This window comes from Sminthopsis crassicaudata, chromosome 2, assembly GCF_048593235.1.
Source record: "Sminthopsis crassicaudata isolate SCR6 chromosome 2, ASM4859323v1, whole genome shotgun sequence".
NCBI classification, from domain to species: domain Eukaryota; kingdom Metazoa; phylum Chordata; class Mammalia; order Dasyuromorphia; family Dasyuridae; genus Sminthopsis; species Sminthopsis crassicaudata.
Window position 1 is genome coordinate 593,813,070 of NC_133618.1, and position 25,204 is coordinate 593,838,273.

Sequence of the window (25,204 nt, forward strand, 5' to 3'; positions counted from 1 at the left end):
TAGAATGTATACAATGGGTCTTTGATTGAAAGTTTTTATGATTGTTGGGGGGGGGGCAGAGACAGACAGAGAGACTCACAGAGACAGACAGAGACAGAGAGAGATAGACAAAGAGAGAGAAAGGAAGGGTGGGGGAAAGGAAGGGATGGGGGGGGGAGAGACAAAGATGGAGTAGGGGGAGAGAGAAAGAGAGAGAGAAAGAATTTGAACTGAGGTAAGACAAGATTTGAGAAGGAGGTAAGGCAAAGATAATTTTGTCCCTCAGTGCAGGAAAACTGAGGCACTATTTAGCTTGTAGAGCTGAAAGTGTATTCTCAGCCAAGAAATTGTTGGTTCTATGCAGTTATCTATAGACATTTCCAGGAATAGGAGGTGGTTATTTACAGACACAGAAGTCTTTTTAGACAAAACATAAAATTGTTGTTGGCATATGGGTACTGTGAGCTGCCACTGTAGGTGAAGGGGGAAGAAGATATTTTTTTTTAAGGTCAGGTGGCCCTAGGGGGGCATTGGGACAGTCAAACAACCAAGCCAGGGGAAATCATAATTTGCAAATTTCCTTTCAGATCTTTATGGTTGGGTTCAAATCTTTGATTTTATCTTATGGGATCTCCTTATGGGAAACTTCAATGCAAAATGGCAAGTCATCTTCAATTTTAATATTAGGGCCAGGTGTGCTGTCCCATACATGTAATCCCTGCTACTGGGATAAGTTGAGGTGGATGGTCCTTAAACTCAAAGAGTTTTGAGCTTCAGGATGCCTGTACCAAATTCAGCCCCAAAATGGTGAACACCCAAGAGAGGAGAGCCATCAGAATGCCTAAGGAAGGCAAAACTGCCCCTGGTTAGAAAAATGGAGACTTTTAATATTTTGCTACTGTCATTCTTCAGCATGTAAGTATAAAATTAGTATTTCTCTGGATTGAATTGTGTTAGAATGTTTGATTTTAAAAGTTGCTGTTAAGTCCTTTTACAGAAACATGTTTGATTACAGCAATAAACACTCTTTAATAATATTTCTCCATCATCACTGTTGTATGTCTATGTAAGTGTGAACATCAGATTTTTAAGTTAAAGACAAATATGATTTTATAAACTAATGCTAGTATTTATTTGAGAAATTATTAGCAATATCTATTTATAATTTAGGACAAAAATATATTTTGGCTATAAATAAGTGGCTAAATTAGACAGAAATATACTGATGTCAACAGAAGAGTTTTCAATATCAAATTGTAGTGCATCTAAATTGATAAGAAAGTGCATCTAAATTGATAAGAAAAAGAAAATATGCTTTACTTTTAACAATGATGATGGTGTGAAAAACCTTTTTGCTTATTTGTAATGAAGTTTTGACTGCAGAGAGCATAAATAAAACCAGCCAAACTAAAATGATATCTTAATACCAAGCATAGTGTACTTCAATAAGCCAAATATTTTGAATGACATTTAAAGTCTTCAAATAAAAAAAAGTAATGTTTTGAGAAATTTGTTACTGCCAATCAAAAGTATTTACTTCCAATACTTACTTGTGAAACTTCTTATTTAATTGCAGAAACTAAAAAGCCCTAAATGATAAGGAGAAATACTTGCTGCTATTAAATGTCAGAAATATCATGGGAAAAATGTTTGGGGATGAAATTAATAAATTCTTTTGCAAAATGATACTGTTTCTAAAAGAATTTCTGAAATTAGCAATTACCAATAGCAGCAGCTTATTACTAGACATAACGATAATCCAAAGTTTGCAATTCAATTAAATGAAATAACTGATATTTCTAACATAGTATAATTGTTATTTTATGTAAGATATATCTATGAGGGAGGCATATATGAGGAATTATTGTTTTGTCATTTTTGTAGGACACACAAAAGGGAAAACACACACACACACACACACACATATATATATATATATATATATATATATATATATATATATGTATTATTGATGAATTTTCACAAATGAAGGTTTACAATAGAAAAAATTTCATTGAAATCTGTCTAGATGATGCTGGAGCAGTGATAGGTAAGAATGTTTGATTTGTAGTAAAAATTAAAGCTGATAGTGATGAACATATCACTTTTACTCAGTGCATGATCCATTGCTAGGTACTCATTTTGAATTGTGCATTTATGTGAGGCAGCATTTTCAGCACTGACGATTATAAAATCAAAGCAATGATCAGCTCTGAAAAAATGTTGAGGAACCTCTACATCCTGCAATATCAACTATTTTGCCAAGGGTTAATTCTTTATGTAAAAATAAATAATTATATCCATCTCATTAGTGTGCAAATTTGCTTTCATCTTTAATAAATGACAAAATTACATGTATAACAAAATATTAAAATAATTTTTAATGGTTTATTATCAGTAAATGTTTGATTTGTATACCTATTTTATATAACCATATACCTAGGATTGCATAACTTTTTTTGGGCAAATAGGGCCCATGAATGAAAAAGTTAAAAAAAAGTGCCCCTGTTTTATACTGTGATCTGAGGTCTGCAAGTGTTATTATCCATTTGTCCCTTCTGCTTTTCATCATTTCCCTTGATATTCTAGATCTTTCATTTTTCCAAATTTTGTTATTATTTTATCAAGTTCTATAAAGTATTCTCTTGGTAATTTGATTTTCTTAGCACTAAAAGGTCAATCAAATTTGTAGTTTTGTCATTTTTTATTACATTGGTATAGCCTATTCATGAGTACTAAGTGCTCCAGTATTGAGTATTCCAACTATTGATAAGATTACTTTATTTCTTTAAGGAATATTATGTCATTGAATCTATAAAGGTCTTTTGTGAGTTTTAGTAAATTGATTCCTAGATGTTTTATACATTTTTTTAGTTATTTGGAATAAGATGTCCCTTTGAACTATGACTTCTTGTGTTTTGATATTTTTATATACAAATGTCATTGATTTTTTAGTATTTGTTTTGTAGTCTGCAACTTTGCTGAAGCTACTAGTTGTCTCAGATAGTATTTTTTCAGATTTCCTAGAATCTTAAAAGTAAAACATCATTTCTTCAGCAAACAGGGATTTTTAAACTCCTCCTTGCCTAATTTTTTTTCTGCCTTCAGTTTCTTTCTCTTATTTTATTGCTATTGCTAGCATTTCCAGAAATGTTTCAAATAAAAGTAGAATGCTTCATCCTTGCTTTACTCCTATATTTATTGGAAAAGTTCTAATGTATTCCTCTTGCATATGACACTTGCTTTTGATTTTAGATGGATACTTTTAGTTGCATTATTTAAAAAGTCTCTTTACCATTATACTTCATTGGAGATTTAGCATAAGAAACCTGCTGTACTTTGTCAAAGCCTTTTTTTCTATATCTATTGAGATGATCATCTTATTTTGGATGTTTTGGTTTTTAATATGATCTATATTAATTGTTTTTTAAATGTTGAACCATCCACATGCATCTCTGGTATAAGTATCAGTTAGTTAAAATAAGTGATTTCTTGGATAAATATCTCTAGATATTTGATATGATTATATTTAAATTTTTTGAGTTAACATTCATTAATACTATTGACCTCCAGTTTTTCTTCTATATTTTATCACTTCCTAGTTTAGATACTAGAACTGTCATATTTGTCTTATAAAAGGATTCTAGTAATATGCTTTCTCAATTTTAAAAAATAATTTGTGAAGGATGAGTATTTATTTTTTTTAATTTAATGGAATTCTGTGAATCTATCAGGAGCAGGAATATTTTCTCTTTGGTAGTTCCTTTATCTATTTTCTTTTTTGAGATTAGGCTATTTAACATCTATAACTAGGCTTCTGATAGATGGGATATTTATATTTTTTTAAATATACCTTTTTTTTGTTCTTAGTTTTGTTAGTATATAATTGCATATGTAGTTTTTATTATTCTTTTTGTTTCTTCTGGTTTTGTTCTGATTTCACCTTGATTTGCTATTTTGTTGGTTTTATTTTTCTCTTCTTTTTAATAAGAGTGGAAAAGTCATCAATTTTGTTAGTTTCTTAAAAGAACACTTTTTAAATTTATTTATTATTTTTGTGAGGTTTTTGCTTCTAGTTTGTCTTTTTTTGCTTCTAATTTTAATGCCACCTTTTAAATGCTTATTTTAGGTAAGAGCATGATTACTGAAGGCTGATTGAATTACATCCCACAAATTTTGGCATATTTTTCATTGCTATCTTTTTTTACGTAATTATTGTTTCTTCAATTTATTCTTTGACCAACTCACTATTTAGAATTTCATTAAGTCTCCATTTGAGTCTGGTTTTTGGTGGTTCTTGAAGTAATCACATTTTTTAATTACACCATGGTCCACAAAGGATGTATTAAATGTTTTTATCTTTTTACATTTATTTGTAATATCTCTGTGCCCTATTACATGGTAAAATTTTGTAAAAGTTCCATATGGAGCCAAAACTATGTATATTTATTTACATCTTTTACAATCTCATTTATTCTAATTCAACAAACATTTATTAAGCATCTACCATATGCCATTCACTATTCTAAATACTAGGAATACAATAAGAAATAAAAGACAGTCCCTTCCTTCAAGGAGCTTCCCTCTAATGAGGGAAACAACATGAAGAAAATTTAAACATATATGGAGAGAAAGACAGAAATAGAGACAGAGAAGAAGAGAGAGGAAGACAGAGATTTATATACTGGATAAATAGGAAATAGTATAAAAAAAGGAAACACTGAGATTAAAAGGTATGAGGAAAGACCTCCTGTAGAAGGTGCCATGTTAGAGGGGACATAAAAGAAGCCAGAGAGAATCATAGTTGGAATAGAGGAGGAGAGTGTCCAGGTGTGGGGAACAGTTACCAAAACGATGTCCAGAGCTGTGAAATGGTGTGTCTTGTGTGTGAAACAGCCAGGAAGCCAGTCAATAGATTAATGAATATGTTGAGAAGTAAGACATAAGAAAATTAGAAAGGTAGGAGGGCTAAGTTGTGAAAGGCTTTGAATGAATAAACAGAACATTTTGTATTTACTCCTGTAGACAATAGAAAGTTACTGATTAAGGATTAAGGGGTAGGTGACATAATCAGAAAGTATTAAGTAACTGAGGTCAGATTTGAACTAGGCTCCTCCTGACTTCAGACTGATGCTTTATCCACTGTATCATCTAGCTGCCCTATTAGATCTGTTTTAGGAAACTCTTAACCTTAGTTTCTCCAAAAATTTTCAGTTCCATATTTTCCCTTTTCTTTGTTTTTCTGTTAAACAAAGCTGAAAAAAGGAAATTGATTTCTCCTGTCACTATTATATTAATATCTTTGTCTTCTTGTAGCTCAATTAATATTTCCTTTACAAATTTGTTTGCTAAGGCATTTGGAGCATATAAACTCATTATGATATTGATTTATTGTTTTCTCCTGAATGAAGTGAACTGTGAAAGCTATCTCACAAGATGGAGATAGTGTTCTAAAAATTAAATGAAGGTTGGCTTTGCCCCAGGGCCATGTTTCTTTCTCCAAAGATATGTTTACAAGGAGTGGGACTAAATTGGGGCTACCTTGGCATTGAAACTCCCATATAAAGTAATTTAGTAATATTAAAGATATGGTTGAGTTAGAAGTTTTTCCTTATTTATGACATAGAATGTGAGGAAATTTGCCAGATTATAGGGAGTGTTACCCCAGACCCGTATATAATTCTTGTCTGTGAACTGGGTGGTCCTCACTTCTCCTTGTCTGACTACTTGTTGGGAGGGAGATGCCCTTTCTTGCAAGAGATCGTGATAAAATTTCTTTCTGCTTTTACCTTGAGAAATCTCTTTGATTTATTTGAGCAAGTGGTCTTGTCTCACACTCACCTATATTTTTTGAATGTAGAAATGTTTTTATATTCTCTCCATTTTATTTTGTGAATTTTGTTTTTTAAATGTGTTTCTTGTAAACAACAGATTAAAAGGTTTTATTCTTTTTCGATCTGTCACTTTTTCATTTTATTGGATTGTTTAATCCATTCACATTTTAAAATATGAGTTAAGTTTATATTTTCCTCCATTTATCTTTACTATTTTTTCCCAAATTATTTTCCCCTTTTTTTCTGTAAGCACTGTACATTTCGCCTCATCCCAGATCCTTTCTCTCATTTTTTAATCCTTTCCCTTTGGAGTTTTGTTTATTGGTTCTTTTTTCTTTATGGTTTTATTTAGATATATAATTGTTCTAAACTTTCCTCATTTCAGTTAAGTATATTCCCTCTCCCTGTGCTCCCCTTAAACTAATACTATTCATTAGTTTTTAATATTTCATTTTTGTAACCCTTTCCAAAAGAGATTTCTTGCACTTTCTATCCTCTGTGTCCACTTTAGACCTTTATTCTTTAGTTCATGACCCCTATAATTATCTAGTATCTCTCTATTGACTAGATCATGCACACAATTTCCAAGGCATCCATTTTGGGGTCTCCCCCTGGGCAGTTTTTGTCACTGCCTTTTCTATTTTGCCTTATTCCTGGAATATAGACTATTTCCATAGGTATCAGAAGTCCCAAGGCAGAATGCCTTCTGTAATATTCTCTTTAATATGTTCTTGCCAAGGGACCTCTCTCCCCTTGGCACAGCTGCCTACCAGGACCCCTGTCTGCTTTGAGAGACATTCTCTTCTCAGTGATAAACCTTTTGTTATCTCTCTGCCAGAATTTCTCTGCTGGGAACCTTTATCTCTTTTCCAGGACTTTTGTCTCTGGGAAGTCAGTCTTCTTAGTAAAAGCTGGCTTCTGTAGTGCCAACAATAAACTTCCTTTTTTGCCAGTCTAAAAAAAATGTAATGTTCTCTGTTAAGGTTTTCTTGGGGTTTCTGGGAGCAGCTTTCGTTTCAGTTCAGTAATCATCACATGAGTAGCCAGGGGTTAAAGTCCAAATTGTTTATTGTCTCCTTCAAAGTCTTGTCTCCTTCATTTGGAGCTCAGCTAGTTTTTCTGGAGGCCTATCTTTTTCCTTGGTTCTGAGAGTTTGAGCTCCCGCCTGCCTTCTCTGGCTTCTGAATCTCCCCAAATTCCAAAGGTTTGTGCGTCAGCCTCCAGCCACAATAAAGGTGGAAGATGGAATGAATCTGTTTCAGCCTCTGAAAGCTTCTAATGCACTTGTCCTTCCTGACCCTGAAAGCTTCTAGCTTATATGCTGTACACTGAGTACAAACCAATCATTATATCACTAAGAAACCATTATTTGTTGTAGGATTAAATCAATGCTAAACTAGATTTAACCATTGTTTCCTCAATTCCACTTAGTACCTTGTTTTATGTTCTGGCCCATAACATCTCCTTGAAGGATTAAATCAATCATATTGAACCATGCTAAATTAGATAATTATTGTCCTTATCAATTCCACTGACTTAGTACCTTGTAAGAATCCTGTTTCAAGTTCAGAGTTCTTTCCCATAACAACCCTTCCTCCAACTCTTCTAGATTATGCAACCTACCACAGATCCTTTTTACTTTACTTTCTCTTCTTCACCTCAAATCTCCTCTCAGAGAATCTAAGCCCTCTTATTCCCTGCTACTTGCCGCCAAGATTTCCAGCCCCCTCCATCCAGAAATAGGAGGTATGGTCTTTTTAAAGCATTAAATCCCTCATACCTCACTCAGTGCTGTCTCCACTTCCTTCACAAGCCATCTCTCTTCACCTATAGGTGAATTCATTAATGAAATTACTTCTCACCACTTCCTTCTTTCCCCATTTTTCTTTTCAATCATTTCCCCTTCTCACCCACTCCACTGTAACCTCTTCTTTTCCTGAGACCACAGAGGTCACCTTTCCCTAATTTCTAGCCCTTGATTTGATCCAGATACATCACATTTTCCCCTCCACCCCACTCCACCCTTTTCATACCAAACTTTATCCTACCAAAAATCTATATATAATATATCCTACTAATAATCCTATCCTAATAGGATATATATATATATATATTATATATATATATTCATAATGTCCAAGGCTTACCACTTCCCTGTTACTGCCATCAGATTTCTTCCTTCATCCCTACCTCCTTGTGTACATGTAGAAAGAAGTTTCTTCCTAATTCCTCTGCTGTCACTCTTGCTGTTGTTGCCTTTGAATACTGCATTTATTCACTCCTCCTTGCGTTTATTAGTGCAGTCTTGCTGCCAATAGTGTGCCTTACTGCCAGTAGTGTGATGGCAATGGTGGAAGGGCAGAGGGAAGAAAATCTTAGAGTGCTGTCCATTTATTATACCTTCTTTTGTATGTTGAGCATCCTAGACATTGAAACAATGGAAGTTGCTTTATTTTTGGTGTATAATTTGTTTTAGAAATGTTTGAGAAGTTATAGAGATCAGAGAAAATGTCTACTGCTCCATATTCTTGAATATGTAACCCAAAAGTCCCTCTCCATCATCTTTGAAAGAAATGTTTGAAAAATTGTGGGGAATGAGAGTAGAACCACAGAATTGGAGAAGAGCAAGGGCTCTGATTTTTTTTTCTTTTTAATTTTTTTTTACATTTTTACAAAAATTTTATGCGTAGGTAGTTTTCCAGCATTGACAACTGCAAAACCTTTTTTTTTTCAACTTTTTCCCTCCTTCCCCCGACCCCTTCCTCCAGATGTTAAATATGTGAAAGTACAGTTAAATGCAATATATGTATACATGCCCAAACAGTTATTTTGCTGTACAAAAAGAATTGGACTTTGAAACATTATAAAATTAGTCTATGAAGGAAGTAAAAAAACGTAGGCAGACAAAAATATAGGGATTGGGAATTCTATGTAGTGGTTCACAGTCAACTCCCAGAGTTCTTTCCCTGGATGTAGCTGGTTCAATTCATTACTGCTCTCTTGGAACTGATTTGGCTCATCTCATTGTCCTCGTCCATCAGAATCTGATTTATTTTTAAGGGGAAAAAGGCAAGTTGAATCTGTAAACTCTAAGCTATCAAACTTGACTTTGATACCTGGCAGAATTCTAGAATGGATTTTTGATGGCTTTCGTACCTCTAGCAAAGGAAGCAGTGAACACAGAGTCCTAATGATTTCTTCAAGAAGAGATCACATCAGAATAATCTTACTTCCTTGTTTCAAAAGAGGCCCTGAGCAGGAGACAGCATAGTAGATAGGATACTGAACTAGAATTCTAATATTGCCACAATATTAGTTGCATGATCATAGCTCCTCTGTGCCTCAGGTAACTTTTCAAGTCTTTTCTAGAAAATTATAGCTGGACTATGATATATCTCTGAAGAAATCACAAATCTTTGATGTATTGACTGGACTGGAAGGTCAAGGGAATGTAGTAGATTTTAGCTACTTATAGGTTGTTTTCTTTAGAACTTGAGAACAGGGACGTTTTTGTCTTTCTTTGTATTTCCAAAGCTTAGCATATTTAATGGCTCTTTTACTGTTCCCTTCCAGTCATGAATTAGATACATGAATCAGAAACTCTGTCATACGACTTGCTCCCTTTATTTTGCTCCCAAATTTCTCCAATCCTTTTTTTGTCTTAGGAAATTCCTTGCCTCCAGACATCTTGGGCAAGTAATTATGACTTCTATTGATTTATTTCAAGACTAAAGTATTGTGCCTTACTTAGTTTGAAATTTTTGATATAACCAACTGCTTTGTTTTATTGTTGAGGAAACTGAGGTCCAGAGGAGTGTTGATATTTCTTTGAGATCACACAGTCAACCGTAGTACTGAGGTTAGAACTTAGGATTCTTGATTCCTAATTCAATTAACTTTTTACTATACTAGTCTAAAAGAAGAATCATAAAGTCATCTTAAGCATCATGGAGGAAAAAGACTAGACTTTGGGTAAGTATGGGATTCCAATTTGCAAAAGCAACATAAAATTAAAATTTTAGAATATTTAACTTTGACATTACATATAAAATAAAGTAAAAGAGATAAATTAAAGGCTTCATTTGTGCTATCTTCTCTGAAAATCCACTTATGCACTGATTGAAGGTGTTTCCCATATGGGTTTAATTAATTTGTCAAGTGGGAATAAAAACAAGTGGCCTAGAATCATCAGTGAACCAGCAAAAATAACAGGTTTAGAAAGACTGTGTCCTGCAAGGCAATTGTAGTATGGGGTGGGGGATAAAGAACAGTGCTGGGAGATGAGAATCTTGTTTTAGAAAACAAGGTCATTGCAGAAAAGGTCTCATTTGTCAGGCAAGTTTTCTACTCTTTGGGGTCAGGCTGTCCAAAAACAGGTCCAGTGAGATTTGGTTCTTAAAAGGAAACGTGGGTTGTCATCTCACCTCCCCCAAGGGATATGCTGTCAAAGCCTGCAATATGGGAGGAAGAGATGGTAGGGTATAAAGATAAAAATGTCCAGACCCAAAGGGGAGGTCAAATTCTGATGTCTAATATAAGCTTTGAGTTTGTCCCTGCTCCCTGTCCATTCAGTTTTACCTTTGCCCCTAGCTAATAAAATCCAGAGGATCACTTTTCTGTATTCCTCTTGCCCGCCCTCTCTACTCCCCCACTCCCTTATTTCTCCACCTCCACTTCACTTCCCCATAATTATTAATTCCCATAATTATGACCCATAATTGCTTGTCTTGGACCAGCTATCACTGGTATTTTTCTTTCTAGTATAGTATTTTCAATCACAAAAATGTTTGTCAGATTTGATATTTTCTTAATTCAATTTATGAAACTGTGACCACTTGGAAAATGACTCCAGAGTTTTCCTGTTTAATAAATTGGTTATATTTGATTATTATAAGCAGTGCTCAACTTGTATTAAAAACAACTTTCCTCTGTCCATCAATTGGAGAATGGTTGGGTAAATTATGGTATATGAATGTTATGGAATGTTATTGTTCTGTAAGAAATGACCAACAGGAGAAATACAGAGAGGCTTGGAGAGACTTACATCAACTGATGCTGAGTGAAATGAGCAGAACCAGAAGATCGTTATACACTTCAACAATGATACTGTACGAGGATGTATTCTGATGGAAGTGGATATCTTCAATATAGAGAAGAGCTAATCCAATTCCAATTGATCAATGATGGACAGAATCAGCTACATCCAGAAAAGGAACACTGGGAAATGAGTGTAAACTGTTATTTTTACCTTCTGAATCCAATTCTTCCTGTGCAACAAGAAATTCGGTTCTACACACAAATATTGTATCTAGAATATATTATAATATATTTAACATGTATAAGACTGCCTGCCATCTGGGGGAGGGGGTTGGGGGAGGAAGGGAAAAAATCTGAACAGAAGTAAGTGCAAGGGATAATGTTGTAAAAAATTACCCATGCATATGTACTGTCAAAAAAAGTTATAATTATAAAATAAAATAAAAAACAAACAAAAAAATATAGCTAAGAAAAAAAAAAACAACTTTCCTCTTCACTTTCTGGGACTTTTCCCTAAGCAAGTCCCTGGAAGAACAATCTGGGTTCATCTGGACCATGACATAGGAGGCAATTACTGGGAGATGGGAGTAAGGATAAGAGGAAAGGGCTATTATAGACAATGATGATAGAATACTCTAGTCCTCAATCAAGTTTAAATAACACTGACTATTATTACTATTAATAAGAGAGACAAGACATCACTAAGCTAGAAATCTGGAGGCCTGAGTACTAGCTTTTTATCTGGGGCTAACAAGCTGTGTAACCTTCTATGTAACTTGTCTGAGTCGAAGGGTCCTCATCTGAAAAATGAGGGACTTATATGAGAGCTCTAGAGACACTTCTAAGTATTAAAATAGGCAATTAAGTGATGCAATGGATAAAAAAAGTTGGACCTGAAGTCAGGAAGACAGAAGTTCAAAACTATCTTTAGATACTTACTAAATGTGTGAATCTGGGCAAAGTATTTGACTTCTATTGGCTTCAGTTTCCTCAATGATTAAATGGGTATCATAACAGCAACTACCTCCCAGAATTGTGAAGATAAAATGAAATATTTGTAAAGAAGTTTGCAAACCTTCAAGTGCTATATAAATGCTAATTTATTGGCTATTAACTCAGGTAGGAGCTGTGGGAGTAGAGAGAAAGTTGGGAAAGATATTTTGAAATGGAAGTGATTAACACTAGTTGACAATTAAATAGGAAAAATGAAGGAGAGTAAGTTAAGGCTGTTTCTGAGGTACTGAATTTGGATATGAAATTGACGTACTAAAATTGAGGTAATCAAGAAAAGAAAGGGAAGTTTGGGGAAGAAGTAGATTTAAGAAAGAAGAGAAAAACTCTATTTTGCACATGCTGAATTTGAAATGTCCAAGTAGAGATGACCATCAGGCTTGGAAATGCAGATCTGGAGTTCAAAACAGAAATTAGGGATGGATATATTGATTTGAGAATCATCAGCATAGAGCTGAGATTTGCACCCATGGGATCTTGTGGTAAAGAGCTCCTTTTGTAGGCTTCATTAAATGCTCATGGGAGACTGAACATAGATTAGATTAGATCAAACATTTAATTTGCTGGATTGAAGTCCTTAACTCTGACTAGCCAGCTATCTTACTCATTTAGATTCTTCTCTGTTTCAGGAAAGAAATGATGAACCATTATGCCGTCGTTGCCAAGAAAACCCCAAAATAGGATCACAAAGAGTTGGATGTGAATGAAAACAACTAAGTAACAACAGAAAAATTATTGTTGTATTATTATTATTATTTTTATAAACTCGAAGCTCAGGTTTTACTGATGATCAATCAATAGGAGCAACAGTACAAAAGGTTAACAAAGTTTAAAGAATGTGCTTTTGCCCATCAAGAATGCACTTCATTCTGAAAAGTGAATCATTTCAACAGAAAATAAATTTTTAAAATGCTAGTTATGTAAGTAACAAGGATGAGGAGGGGCATTCAAAACTATATTCTTCTCAGGATATAATCAGCTATTGTTGAAACAGCACAAGACATTTGAGATATGCCTCTTTCTCTCCTTAGAGAAGAAATTGTGTACTCTGAAAGCTCAGACTCTGAGCAAGATCACTGTTATTTTCCTTGCTGAGTCCTTGAAAATGGCTATCCAATGGGACCCATAAGCTGACATAGAGCATGGCTAATGAGCAAACTCTTAATTAAGACTCACTGCTCTGTTGTCACAGGGGAGATCTAGAAACAAAACTACACAATTCAGTCTTACTCCTTGAAAATTGCAGATTTAGAATTGGACTGCAGATATTATACTGAAGTCCAGCAGGAAGACAGGAAAAGGACAGAAAGGCTATATGAAAACAACTCTGTCTTTAGTTTTCTCCTTAGTTTTATGATTTCTTTTTTTCTTTTTTCTTTTTTTTTAGTTTTCTGATTTCTTTCACCTGCTCCCTTCCCCTAATTTTCTTTCCAGCTCAGCCAAAGATCCTCCTACTTCCCTTTCTATCTTCTTGTACTTCTCTTCACCTTTCTTTTTCAATCCCATACTACCTAGTGCCCTTGAGGAATATCAAGAGACTGTGAAATGAGTACTGACTGTGGAGCCTTAGGAGTTTAATGTGAATTCTGAATCTTCTTTTTACCATCTATTATTTTAGTCAAGCCACTGAACTTCCTGAAATTTCTATTTCCTCATCTTTAAAATGAAATTCTCAGATTAGAAAACAGCTAAGGTTACTTCCAAATCTGGATTGGTATGATCTAATAATCCTCATGCCCTCACTCCCCACTAAGTCAAGTCTCTCTGCATTGCTCATTTCCATAGACCCCAGATTTCAAAATTATTCTTGCCTCTCCAATCACATAATCAAAACTTCTTTTCCTTCAGAAACCCTAAAGTAAGCTCTGCTGGTTGGAGGAGAGTAACTTCATTATCTTATTAATTTTGACACTTAATAACTCACATGAAAGCATGAATAACCCAGCTGACTTAACTTTCCCTGGGCATTTGAATATTAAGAGGAATTTGACAATAGAAGGGCTGGTAGGAAATATTTTTGAGAAGAGTTGTCCACTGTTACTTAATGGTATCATTGCTCTAGAATGTAGTGAGGGCTACAGAAATCTCAGGAGCTCTCCACCTGAAGGGAATATAATGACGGCAGAAGAATGGGGCATCTGAGAACACACTGTCCTGTCTAATACCAGATTGTTGGTAATGGTCATCACACCCTAGGCTCCACAGCTCTGCATCTGTCTTTTACTGCTTCCCCTAGTATAGCTTTAGTTGTGATGATGATTTTGACCTGGTTTCTGTATAAAACATTGTTGCTGCCTCTGATCTTTTCAGCTCCATGATACTTGATCAGCTACATAATCCAGTAAAGATTTTGGACTTTTCAGTTTAGTGAAGAGGTGCTTCAAAGATCCAGAGGGTTTTATGGGATGCACTACAAACATTTATTACATGCCTGTTATGTGTCAGGAATTGTGCTAAACACTGTGATGGAAAAAAAAAAGAGGAAAAAAACAATTCCTGTCCTCGAGGAACTTACAATAACATGGGAAAGACAAAATGCAATGTGGAAATAATGGGAATATACAGGATAAATAAGAAATAATCAACAGAGGCAATGCATTAAAATTAAGAAGTTGGGGGAGGCTTCCTATAGAAGATAGAATTCTAGTTGGATTTAAAAGAAGCCAGGGAGATCAGTAGTTAGAGTAGAGAAAGGAAAGTATTCCAGCCATAGAAATAACCAAAGAAAATGTCTGGAGCCAAGAGACAGACCAGCCAAGAAGCCCTTAACACTGAATTGGAAAGTATATATGGGGAGTAAGGTGTAAAAAGATTGGAAAGATAGAAGTGGACTATGTTATGAAGGGCTTTGAATGGCAAAAAAGAACATTTTGTATTTGTTCCTAGAGATGATAAGGTGAATGGAGGTGAGATGGGTTTGGGAGGGGGCATGACATGATCAGACCTGCACTTTAGGAAAATCCCTTTAGAGGCTGAATGGAAGATGGATTGAAGCAGGAAGAGATGTCAGCAAGCAGAATGAATCATCAGCAGGCTATTACAATAATCCAGGTATGAGGTGATAATGACTTGGACCAGGATGGTAGTGGTCATATAGTAGGATTCTGACTTTTAATCCAGTAAGAAAAATAGACTATAAAAGAAAAATTAAAAAAAAAAAGGATGGTAGTGGTCAGAAAAGAGAAAGAGTCATATTTGAGAGATGTTACCAGGGTGAAATTGATAGACTTTGGAACAGATTGGATGTGGGGATGGAAATGAATGTATATGTGTGTGTGTGTAGAAGGTGATGAAAGAGAGCATGAGGAGTACAGGATGCAAATCTGAAGAACTAGGAGGATGGTACTGCCCTCTACAATAATAGAGAAAATAAAAGGGAGGCGTTTGGGGGAAAAGTAATAAGTTCCATTTTGAACATACTGAGTTTGACATGTCTACTGGATATATCCCATGTCTGAATACAATCCCAAAAGATCTTTCCTATCTCCCCCATTCCCTTCCAACATGGAGTATATATAATCTAGATAAACTCTAACAGGCCAATATAATTTACAAATTTCCAGGAGCCTTCAAATCCCAAACAAAAGGAAAACCATAATTTATGGCAAAAATAACCCAAGGCATCCACAAGTGTAGTTATCTATTTTTAGGTTGTAACATAATACTATTCATTTCCCTTGTCACATTTATTTGAAAAGTGCCCATCCAGCATATGCTATTTCATTATTAATGCCTCTCACCCCACAGAACACAATGCCATCCCCTGAGATCCACTCCTGCTCCATTTATACCAAAGGAAGGATTATAAGGAAAAGGACTGCGAGCAGAAACTAAGTGGTGGTTTTGGATTTGCAGGAAGCTTAGCCTTTATCTTCAAAAACACATCCCTTTGGCTTGAATTTTATCTGGCTTCCTGTGTATTTTGAATTTCATGGAAGGTTATACTTTTGTAGCAAAAAAGTGCTTGTCTGAAAAGGGGGGAGGGAAAAGTTATAAATTTGTCTTCGATTTTTCTTGGACATTGCATACTATTTATATAATTTCAAATTATATAGCAATTATCCAGCTCTATTCCTTAACCTTGTATTTTCCCCAGTTGTAGCTCTTAGATGAGAAAGTTGAGGCCTGGAGAGGAAATGATTTTATCCAGTGCCACACAATTCATTAGTGATAGAACTAGGTCTAGTAAAGCAGTATTGTGTGAAGGAAAGAACATTGGGTGTGGATTGGGGGATTTGCTTCAGAACTCAATTTTGCTATTCATCAGTGCTTTGGTATTAGGATGTGGCTTTCTTGATTGATTCAGAAAACCAGTAAAAAGCAAGAATTTTGATTAATTACTTTTATTACAAAATGCTCATAAAACAATGGATGTAACCATAATTCAGATCCTCACTCTCCCAAGGCAATATGATTTTGTTGTCTTTATTTTGGGGGTAAAAAGTATTAGGTTTGATGCTAGCTCTGTTCTTGGTTCACTGCTACTTTTTCCATGTTTTGTGTCTCTTTATTTTTTTTCAATCACACATTGTAAAGATTGAATAAGCTAATATTATACATGCTGTAAGTCCTTTATATATTTTATCCTCATAATGAAACTTTTTCTATTCCTTATGTATTATGAGATAGGATAAAGCAGGGGAATTTCTGAGCCAGACTGGTAGGAAGCCCAAGGTGAAATCAAGGACCATTAGCTCCTTCAGCCAGTCATTGATTTCCAGGAAACCTCTCTCTTCCATCTTTCATTATTGCTTAATCATTGCTAAAAGGATCAGATTTAAAGCACTCAGCCTCTCTACTGTCCTTCTTTCCTGCCTATTTTAATCAATCTTCTTTTCCAGCGTCATGAATAATCCCAGTGGTCTTCAAGGTCAGGGGCTTCCTCTTCAATTTCTCCTGTGTTCCTTAAGATGTCTTAAATGCATTTGGATACTTCCTAGCTTCTCAAACAGGATTGTAACTACTCTGGGTCATTCAGGGATAATAATTATAACATCTCACATTTAGAAAGCGCTCTAAGGTTTGTGAGGCATGTTTCACTTATCTCAATTGAGATTATGAGCCTCAACTGAACACCTGCTTCTTGATGCCATTTATTCATATTTTTATATGTCCAGATAATTATTTCTGATTCCTTTCCATCCAATTCTTCCCACCTTACTACAAAATTCTAGTCTAAGGCCCTGATTTGAAATAAATCCTTGCCTGGTATTACTGAATATAGATGTACCTAATATCTTAGAAATGTGCAGATATGCTTATTATGCTTCTAGCAAAGTAGCTAAACAATTTTCCTTGAAAGCCCCAATAAATGTTACTTAATTCTCCTAGTCTCCATGTGATTTAAGGCTCATTTCTTCTACTGTCATTATCTACTGGTGTCTTCTACCACCCCAACCCTGATTCAGTAATAAAAATCAACACTTTTTCAGTCAGATTAAAAGGAGTTTGTAGTGCCATAGAACAGGGAGGTAACATGGTGAATAGAGTTCTGAGCTTGAAATCAAGAAAACCTGAGTTCAAATTTTAGCCTCAGACACTTCCTAGGTATATGACCTTGGACCAGTCACCTAACATGTGCTTGCTTCAGTTTTCTCAATTGTAAAATGGGGAAAAGAACCCCCTCCTAAAATTATTGTGAGTATCAAATGAAATGATCTTTGTTAAGTTATTAACACAGACCTAGAAAATAGTGTTATATAAATGTTAATCTTTTTCATCATGATTATTATTACTATTATATAATTCTTATGGCAGCAACACTGAATCTGGGTGAAACCTGTGTTCTAAGACTGATTCTAGAAATTATCAGTTGTAGTATCATCATATTTTCCATCATATAAGATGAAAAAAAATTGGACTGGATCATCTTCATTCATCTTTTCAGCTCTGATAGTCTATGATCATAAAATGGTAAACTTCAAACCAAGGTAACATACTCTGCATCCTAACCTCTGGGTATCAGGGGGCCAAAACAGTGACAACAATAACAATAACCTGAGATAGGCCCTTAGTTTATTTGGGGTGATAGAATGGTATGAGGCAGGAATTTGTATATCTTATGTTGGTATTTTTTCTTAAATCCCCTATAGACTTAATGCTAAATGCAACAATGAGAGAAAAACACCCTTCTCTGTGTGAAGATGGAAATGGAGGTCAATGGACTTGGATCACAGCTTCCCTTCCCACATAGCAGCACATGAAAGAAAGGCTGTTTTTCAGAATACCAGAAGGATCATGAATAGACTTTGGACGTACATGTCCTACAAAATACTGCCATCTTGTGGTTCACCCACAAATGGAAAAAACAGAAAATCCCAGAATTGGAGAAGATGGGAGATACCTGAATAAAAATCCCCTCTACAATATGTCCAATCAATGGCCTTCTACATTTCACTTAAATGCATACTACATTGAGGAAGAAGCTACTAGTTCTCAAGGCAGTCCATTCTATTTTTGAATATCTCTAAGTGTTGATATTTCCTCCTTAAATTAAACCTAAAAGTGTCTCTACAACTTTAACCCATTGCTACTAGTTCTTCAGGGGACCTAAATGGTTCACTGGATAGAACTCTGGGCTTGGATTTGAGAAGATTCATCTTCATGAGTTAAAATCTGGTTCTGATATTTACTAGCTATATGACCCTGGGCAAGTCACTTACTCCTGTTTGTCTCAGTTTCCTCACTTGTAAAATGAACTGGAAAAGGAAATGGCAAACCACTATTGTATCTTTACCCAGAAAAATCCCAAATGGGCTTATGAAGATCGAAACAAGCCAATTCTGTCTTTTAAGAACAAGCAGAAGTCTAATCCCTCTTAAAAGTAAAAATTCATAAATATTTGAAGACAGTGTTTGCTTCTTCCTTATTTTAAGGATTTACTTCTTTGGTCTAAATATTTCTGGGTCTTTCAACTGGATTTCCTACAGCATGATCTCAAGATCTTCCATATGCTGATTGTCCTCTTCAGGTTTCTATCCAGCATTTCAACATCCTTCCTAAAATATTGTGCCCGGAACTGAATTCAGAACTCTAGATGTAGTCTGATCACTGTAAGAGTACAAGATGACAATCATATTACTTAGTTGACTAGACTCTAAGTTCCTTGCAAGCAGGAGTTGTCCTTTGCCTTTTTTGCTACCCCTAGCCCTTAGAATTGTCCCTTGCACATAGTAGACACATAATAAATGCTTATTGACTTGACCACCATTGTTGTTAAATGATACTTAACTTGTAATCTACGAAATCCTCCCAGTATCTTTTTCAGATGAACTGCTATCTAGTCATGTCATCCCATCTTTATTTTTATTTATTTATTTATTTTATTTTGAACTTAAAAAAATAAAATAAGCATTTCCATAGCAGTATAATCTTGCTCCATAGTCGATTATTAAGAATACTCATTGATTTCATTTGACTTGCTACTCATCGTGTATATTCTGTCTCCACAATTTGAGAGTTGGGTAAAGGGGAGAAGAAACATGTTTTAAACTGAAATGAAGAGAATGAATTAAAAGAAAAAACACAGAGTTAAATATTTAAGTTATTTTTGTGAAATGATTTAAATACACAATACAGAAACAATTGTGTAATGGATTGGAAAATATGGTAGATTTGAGAAGAGCAGATTTGGAGTTGAGACTTGATTCTGCCACTTACTAGGAATATGACTTTGAGAAAATTACTCTTTGAACCTCAGTGTTCTCATCTGTAAAACGGGGACAGAAATTATTTTTTCTGTCCAGATTCATAGACTTAGAGATAGAAGGGGCCATAGATATCCCAAAGTTCCTTATTTCCTGTTCACAGACATTTTGTGGCTCCAATGAAGTAATGAATGGGAAAGGGGTTGGTAATATCAAGCACTATAAAATTTTTGCTCTATACTATAGCTATATTAATTTGCTTCAATCAGGTTAATTACTAAAATTCAAATGACATTTTTTAAACATTTGGGATTCAAGCATCACAAAAAGGCTGGACAATGCCATAAAGTACTGCAACTGGAGTTAAAGTTAAATTCAAATCTTACTTGGGATATTTACTAGTAGTATCACTCTAGGTAAGTCATTTGTTTACTTTCTTAGTTTAATTTTTCTTATCTGTAAAGTGGGAATAAGATAATACCTGTTTCATAGAGTTGCTGCAAGAATCAAATGAGATAAAGCTGTAAATCAATTTGTAAATTTTAAAATTATTCAAATAAGGAGAAGGGCTGCTTCCAGTCAGCAGTCTCCCTCAATATATTAATAAACTTTTTTTTTCCAAAAAAATTGTGCCATGTAAATGCTTGCTATTATTAAATAATATATTTTGACATCTTGGGCAAGTCACTTCTCTGTAATTCTGTAGAGTCATTTATATGCATATTTTCTTTATTGGACTGGGTGGTCTCTAAGTTCTATTTCAGTTCTGAAAAAATATTGTCAAGGAAAGGCAGCATAGTTTAGTGGACTTGGGATATTTAATAGTATCTAACAGAGTAAGTGCTTAATAATGTTTGACTATTGACAGAACAAGGAGAAACCTTTGATAATATGTCACCATGGTTAAATCCCTTCACCTTTATAAGACTAATTCTTCATATGTAAAATAGGGCTAATGTACCTGTAATACCTATTTCATAGGGTTATTGAGAATCAAATCAAGAAATATTCATAAAGCCTTAAAAGTCCATATGCCCTAAAATGTAACAGACATGTGAGCTGTTACTAGTGGGAGTACTATTTGCTATTGTTAAAAATGATTATTAATAACCAATATTTTGGGGAGATTCAGGATCTCTTTCCTTCTTCTAAATTACTCAGTTCTCTAGATGAACATTACTAATAATGACATTGCACTAACTCTTCTAGATCTTGGTCAGATGTATCTCAACATTACAAGAAATTTAATCTAGGGTGGGGAAGCCCAATGTATTCAATAAAAGTTTGGGTAGAGACAGATCCTTTTGTTTTGATAGCCCAAAGCTGGCAGTGGTCTAGTAGAGCTGGGGATATTCTAAATAGAGATAATTTCTCTGTGCAAAGGTCACTTTCAGCTTCTTATTAACCACCTACTGTTTCTAATGATATAGAGTCTGCTGTGAGTCTGCAGCCATGAATTTTTTTGGTCTAAGAGAGACAGTTAAATAACCACTCTTTTATTAATAACCTGCTGGTCTTATTAATAAAATGATTAAATTACCCAGAAACTATGTCTCTTGAACCTTTTCTAAATAACACACTATAAATACATTATTTGCATAAATAGCATCTTGGGTGATTTGAAGTTTCTCTTGGTAGGATAATATTTCTTCTTTAGATATTTTGTGATAATTGAAAACTATACTTAGTTAAGTTTTAGATTAAGTTCATAGTAAAAATGTCTTTGGAGTTAGAGGACTTGGGTTTAAATGCTGCATCTTATTTGTGAGACTTTAGGCAAGTCATGAGCTCTCTGAACCTTAATTCACCCCCTAAAGCATATCTAAATGGAAGGAGTTTTCACATTAATGAAATCACAGATTCTTTTTATATTCATATAATATGACACTGATACATATCAATATGTCTATATTATATAGTGATCAATGTCTACTTTAAAAATGAATAATGATGGAAATGTTTTCCCCTCTTATATTTTCTGGAGCAAAAAAGACAAGAAATTCTTTCTTCATTCTGTATAATGCTTCCCCCTACCCCGGGAAGTCTGACAACTTCTAAAATGCAACAATTAAAAAAAAAACAGTAAGTCATAAATAGGTTATTACTCAGAAAAGGTACTGTACCTTTTCCCCCAAAATTAAGAGAGTCAAGTCTACTAAATTTCTTAAGAAAAAAAATGGAAAGGTTAATATTGGCCCCGTCAAAGTAAAAGAGCCAATTAGTGCAATTGTAATTCAGAGAAAGAATAGAGGTTAATTGCTTAGAGTCCACATGTCTCCAAAGCCTAATGATATATCATTATTTTTTGCTGCACGTATTATTCATTTCATATACTTAAGCAGTCTACCTTATTACTAATTTCTAATTAGTAATTCCTACTCTTAAATTTTAACTGATTTAGGCTGTCATCATAGGGGCCTGCTCAGACACCAGTTCCCAAAAAGATGGAACAAACAATTGCTGGAAAATGGCTAGGGTTTCATTTTCTCACCCCTTCTTTTCACCCTAAGGATACTGTTGATACCTTCCCTCAGCAAAGGAATTCTTAGATCTGTCTGACTCTCCTGTGACTTATCAAGGGGACAAGCTCCCCTTACTCAGATAGCCTTTTTCAAATGAAAAAGCATCCACAGCTAGAAAATGTGACAAAGAGAGACCATCATTTACTAGTTTTCTAAAGCAATAAAAGCTCCTATATAGTGGTTGTGGAGGGGGTGTGAAGGGGCTTGACAGTTCAGAAAAGGAAGAAGCATCATTTAAGTACTCACTGTGTTGCCAGACACTGTTAAAAACTTAAAACTTTATAAGTTTTTAGAAAAATAATCCAGAGACATGTTTACAAATATTGTTTTATTTAATCTTCACAACAACCCTGGGATATAGGTGATATTGAATTATCCCCGTTTTATGAGGCAGACAACAGTAAAATGACCTGCCCAGTCCTAGATATCTAAAAACTTTGAAGCCAATTTTGAAGTCAAATCTTCCTAGCTCTAGGCCAGTATGCCATCCACTGTGTTACCTAATTTTCTTTGTACGTCTCCTAAAACTGCCAACACATTGGTTTGAAGATTTTAGGATTATCTTTCTATCCCTTGAGTTTGTCCATTTGTTTAACAAGTTATCTTTGTTTTAACAGAATCACTATTATTCAACTGACTGGATTCTGAAGGATTACCTATTTTTAACCAATATTATTCCTACCTCCTTTTAAGAAAAATTTGAGGGAACATCTGAAAGATGTGTATTGACTTGACAAAGATCATGATGCTAATTAGTCTAGCATAAGTCAAAAGCTAGAAGGAACCTTAGAAGTGATCTTGTCTAACCCCAGCATATTACAGATGAGGAAGTGAGACTCAAAGAGGTTTAAAACCACATACAATTTCACAGAAGTAAGTGGCACAGGAAGGAATTTATTACCACATTTAGTCCTCTTCACTGAATTATATTGCTTCTAAAATCTGGACAAGAATTCAGACTTCCAGCTTTCAGGTATTTTTAAATACTCCATTACTTTGTGTGTCATTGTCTCATAAAGATATACATAACAGACTGTCAAAGATAGATTACAAACCATCACCCTGTAACAACTGAAAGCCTAGATTATGTCACAGATGAAAAATGTGACCCAAGAAATAACACAATTCTCACCACAATCTTTGAAAAAAGGGGGTAATGAAGATGTTGATGCATCATGAGTACATCTGAATCAACTCCTAACTTTATGGTTTATGTAACTGCAATAGAGATAATTTAAATAACTTGTTTAAGATCACACAGGTAATAGGTAACATAGATGCTATTAGATATTAGATATCTAATACCTAAAAGTATTGGGTTTTTTTGTCTTTTACATAATTGAGGTCATTATGTAAATTGTCCTCCTTATTCTGTTTATTTCACTCTGTATCACTTTTCAAGATTTTTTCTGAATTTTTCATATTCATCATTTCCTACAGTGCAATACTATTTCATTACATTCATATGCCACAATTTGTTCAGTCATTTCCCCCATTATTTACCCATTTTACCTAATTTAATGTATTACTAGTTCTTCCTAACAATGGTGTCTAAAGGCTCTGGTTATAAGCAGATATTTCACAATTATTAATCTTAATCCTGGTTTTCCAAACTACAAAGTGGGCTGATTACATGTCTTGAGTGCTCTAAGATTCTCCAGATAAAATATGCATAAATGAAAACAAATATTATCAAGAATGGATTCCACATCAATTGTCACAATAGATGGGGAGATAAAAGCATTTGGCTTTACAAGCCACCAGGAGGAGCTGATGCACTCTCTTCAGAACATTAAGTAATGCCTGCTTTATTTGAAATCAAATAAGCAGGTATTGTGCTTATTTTCCCCCCTTCTTGGCTCAATAATTTATTAAACAGAAACAACATGATTTGTTTTAGCAAGTCAAAATTAATTGGAGCACAATGCTAATGAGGCTAAGGTTATAGGATTTCTTCTGGTTAACATCACAAAAAGAATCAACCAAGCCACAAACACTTGTTGCACACCTACTAAGTGTTACTATGTAAAAGAGTTAATGTATTATAGTTAAAATGATGCTAGAGTCTGAGTCAGTAAATCACGATTTCAGTTCTAGTTCTAATACACATTGTGTGAGACATTGGCAGATTACTGAACTTCTCTAAGTCTATTTTTCCTTCTATGTAAAATAAGAATAATAACACCCTCTTTCTTACTTTCATAGAACTATGAAAACTAGAAATGCTGACCATGGTTTCATTTAAACTACTGGCCGTGGTGCTGATTTGTCCATTCTATCAAAGGTATATACACCTAGATATAAAATCATAAGATCATAGATTCTGAGTTGGAAGGGACCCTAGAAGTTATCAAGTTCAACTATCAAAAGGCAACAAACCTCTTCTTGGACCAAGTTATTGTTACAGAGTAGTCCTTAGGCTCTGCAGAGGTTACACCTATCTTAGCAGCTACATAGTGTAACCTACCCACTGTCAATTAACAGTGCATTCATTGTACTCATTTCTTTGGAGTGTTTTCTCTGGATGAGTTGGTTGAGAGGACAAATTTTCAGGATCTTGTCTTCTTAAGAAACTCCATTTCTGCCAGTGTCTAATGATCTGACTCTTGGTGAGTGATAAGGGTCAAGTAGGTTATCCACAGGCTCAGGAAAGACTTATTTGTACCTTGGAGAACAAGTTCAGTTATAAGGTCCGTTGTTTTACTCTACTCATAATAGTTAGCTAAGACACTTGTTTGCTGATGGTTTGTGATGGGATAGCTTTCATGCTAGCTTACTCATAGATCAAAAAAGTTTGACTTTATTATTTGTCTGTCATTCCAAGTTTCTCCATTTCCTCTGTATTCTCTTTCTCTTGATAATATGCTTTATATTTTTGTGTGACAAAGTTTATTTATCTTTTGGGAAAATAGCTAGAGGTTTTACTTAAATAAGTCAATATTGATTGTTATTGCTTTTTAAACTAAGGGCAGCCTATTTTGTGCAATTAGAATAGATGGGAATAAAATACATAAATACAAAAAATAATATAATGAATTCAGGGGAAGAAGATGCAGGAAGTCATTGCAATAGTCTCAGTATGAGGTGACAATGGCTTAAACTACATAGTAGAACTAGTAATGGAAATGAAATAATCTATATGAGAAAGTTCAAAGGAAGAATTATACTGGTGACT

The 25,204-nt window shown here is 34.5% G+C and overlaps 1 long non-coding RNA gene across 1 annotated transcript in view; it reads left to right on the forward strand.

Moving 5' to 3' along the window:
• The first annotated feature begins 509 nt into the window (after positions 1 to 509).
• The window catches only part of LOC141553752 (uncharacterized), a 69,644-nt gene continuing 44,949 nt past the window's right edge, over positions 510 to 25,204 (forward strand). The window contains exon 1 of the long non-coding RNA XR_012485624.1: positions 510 to 894. This is a non-coding gene — a long non-coding RNA (uncharacterized LOC141553752). The remainder of the gene's footprint in view (positions 895 to 25,204) is intronic.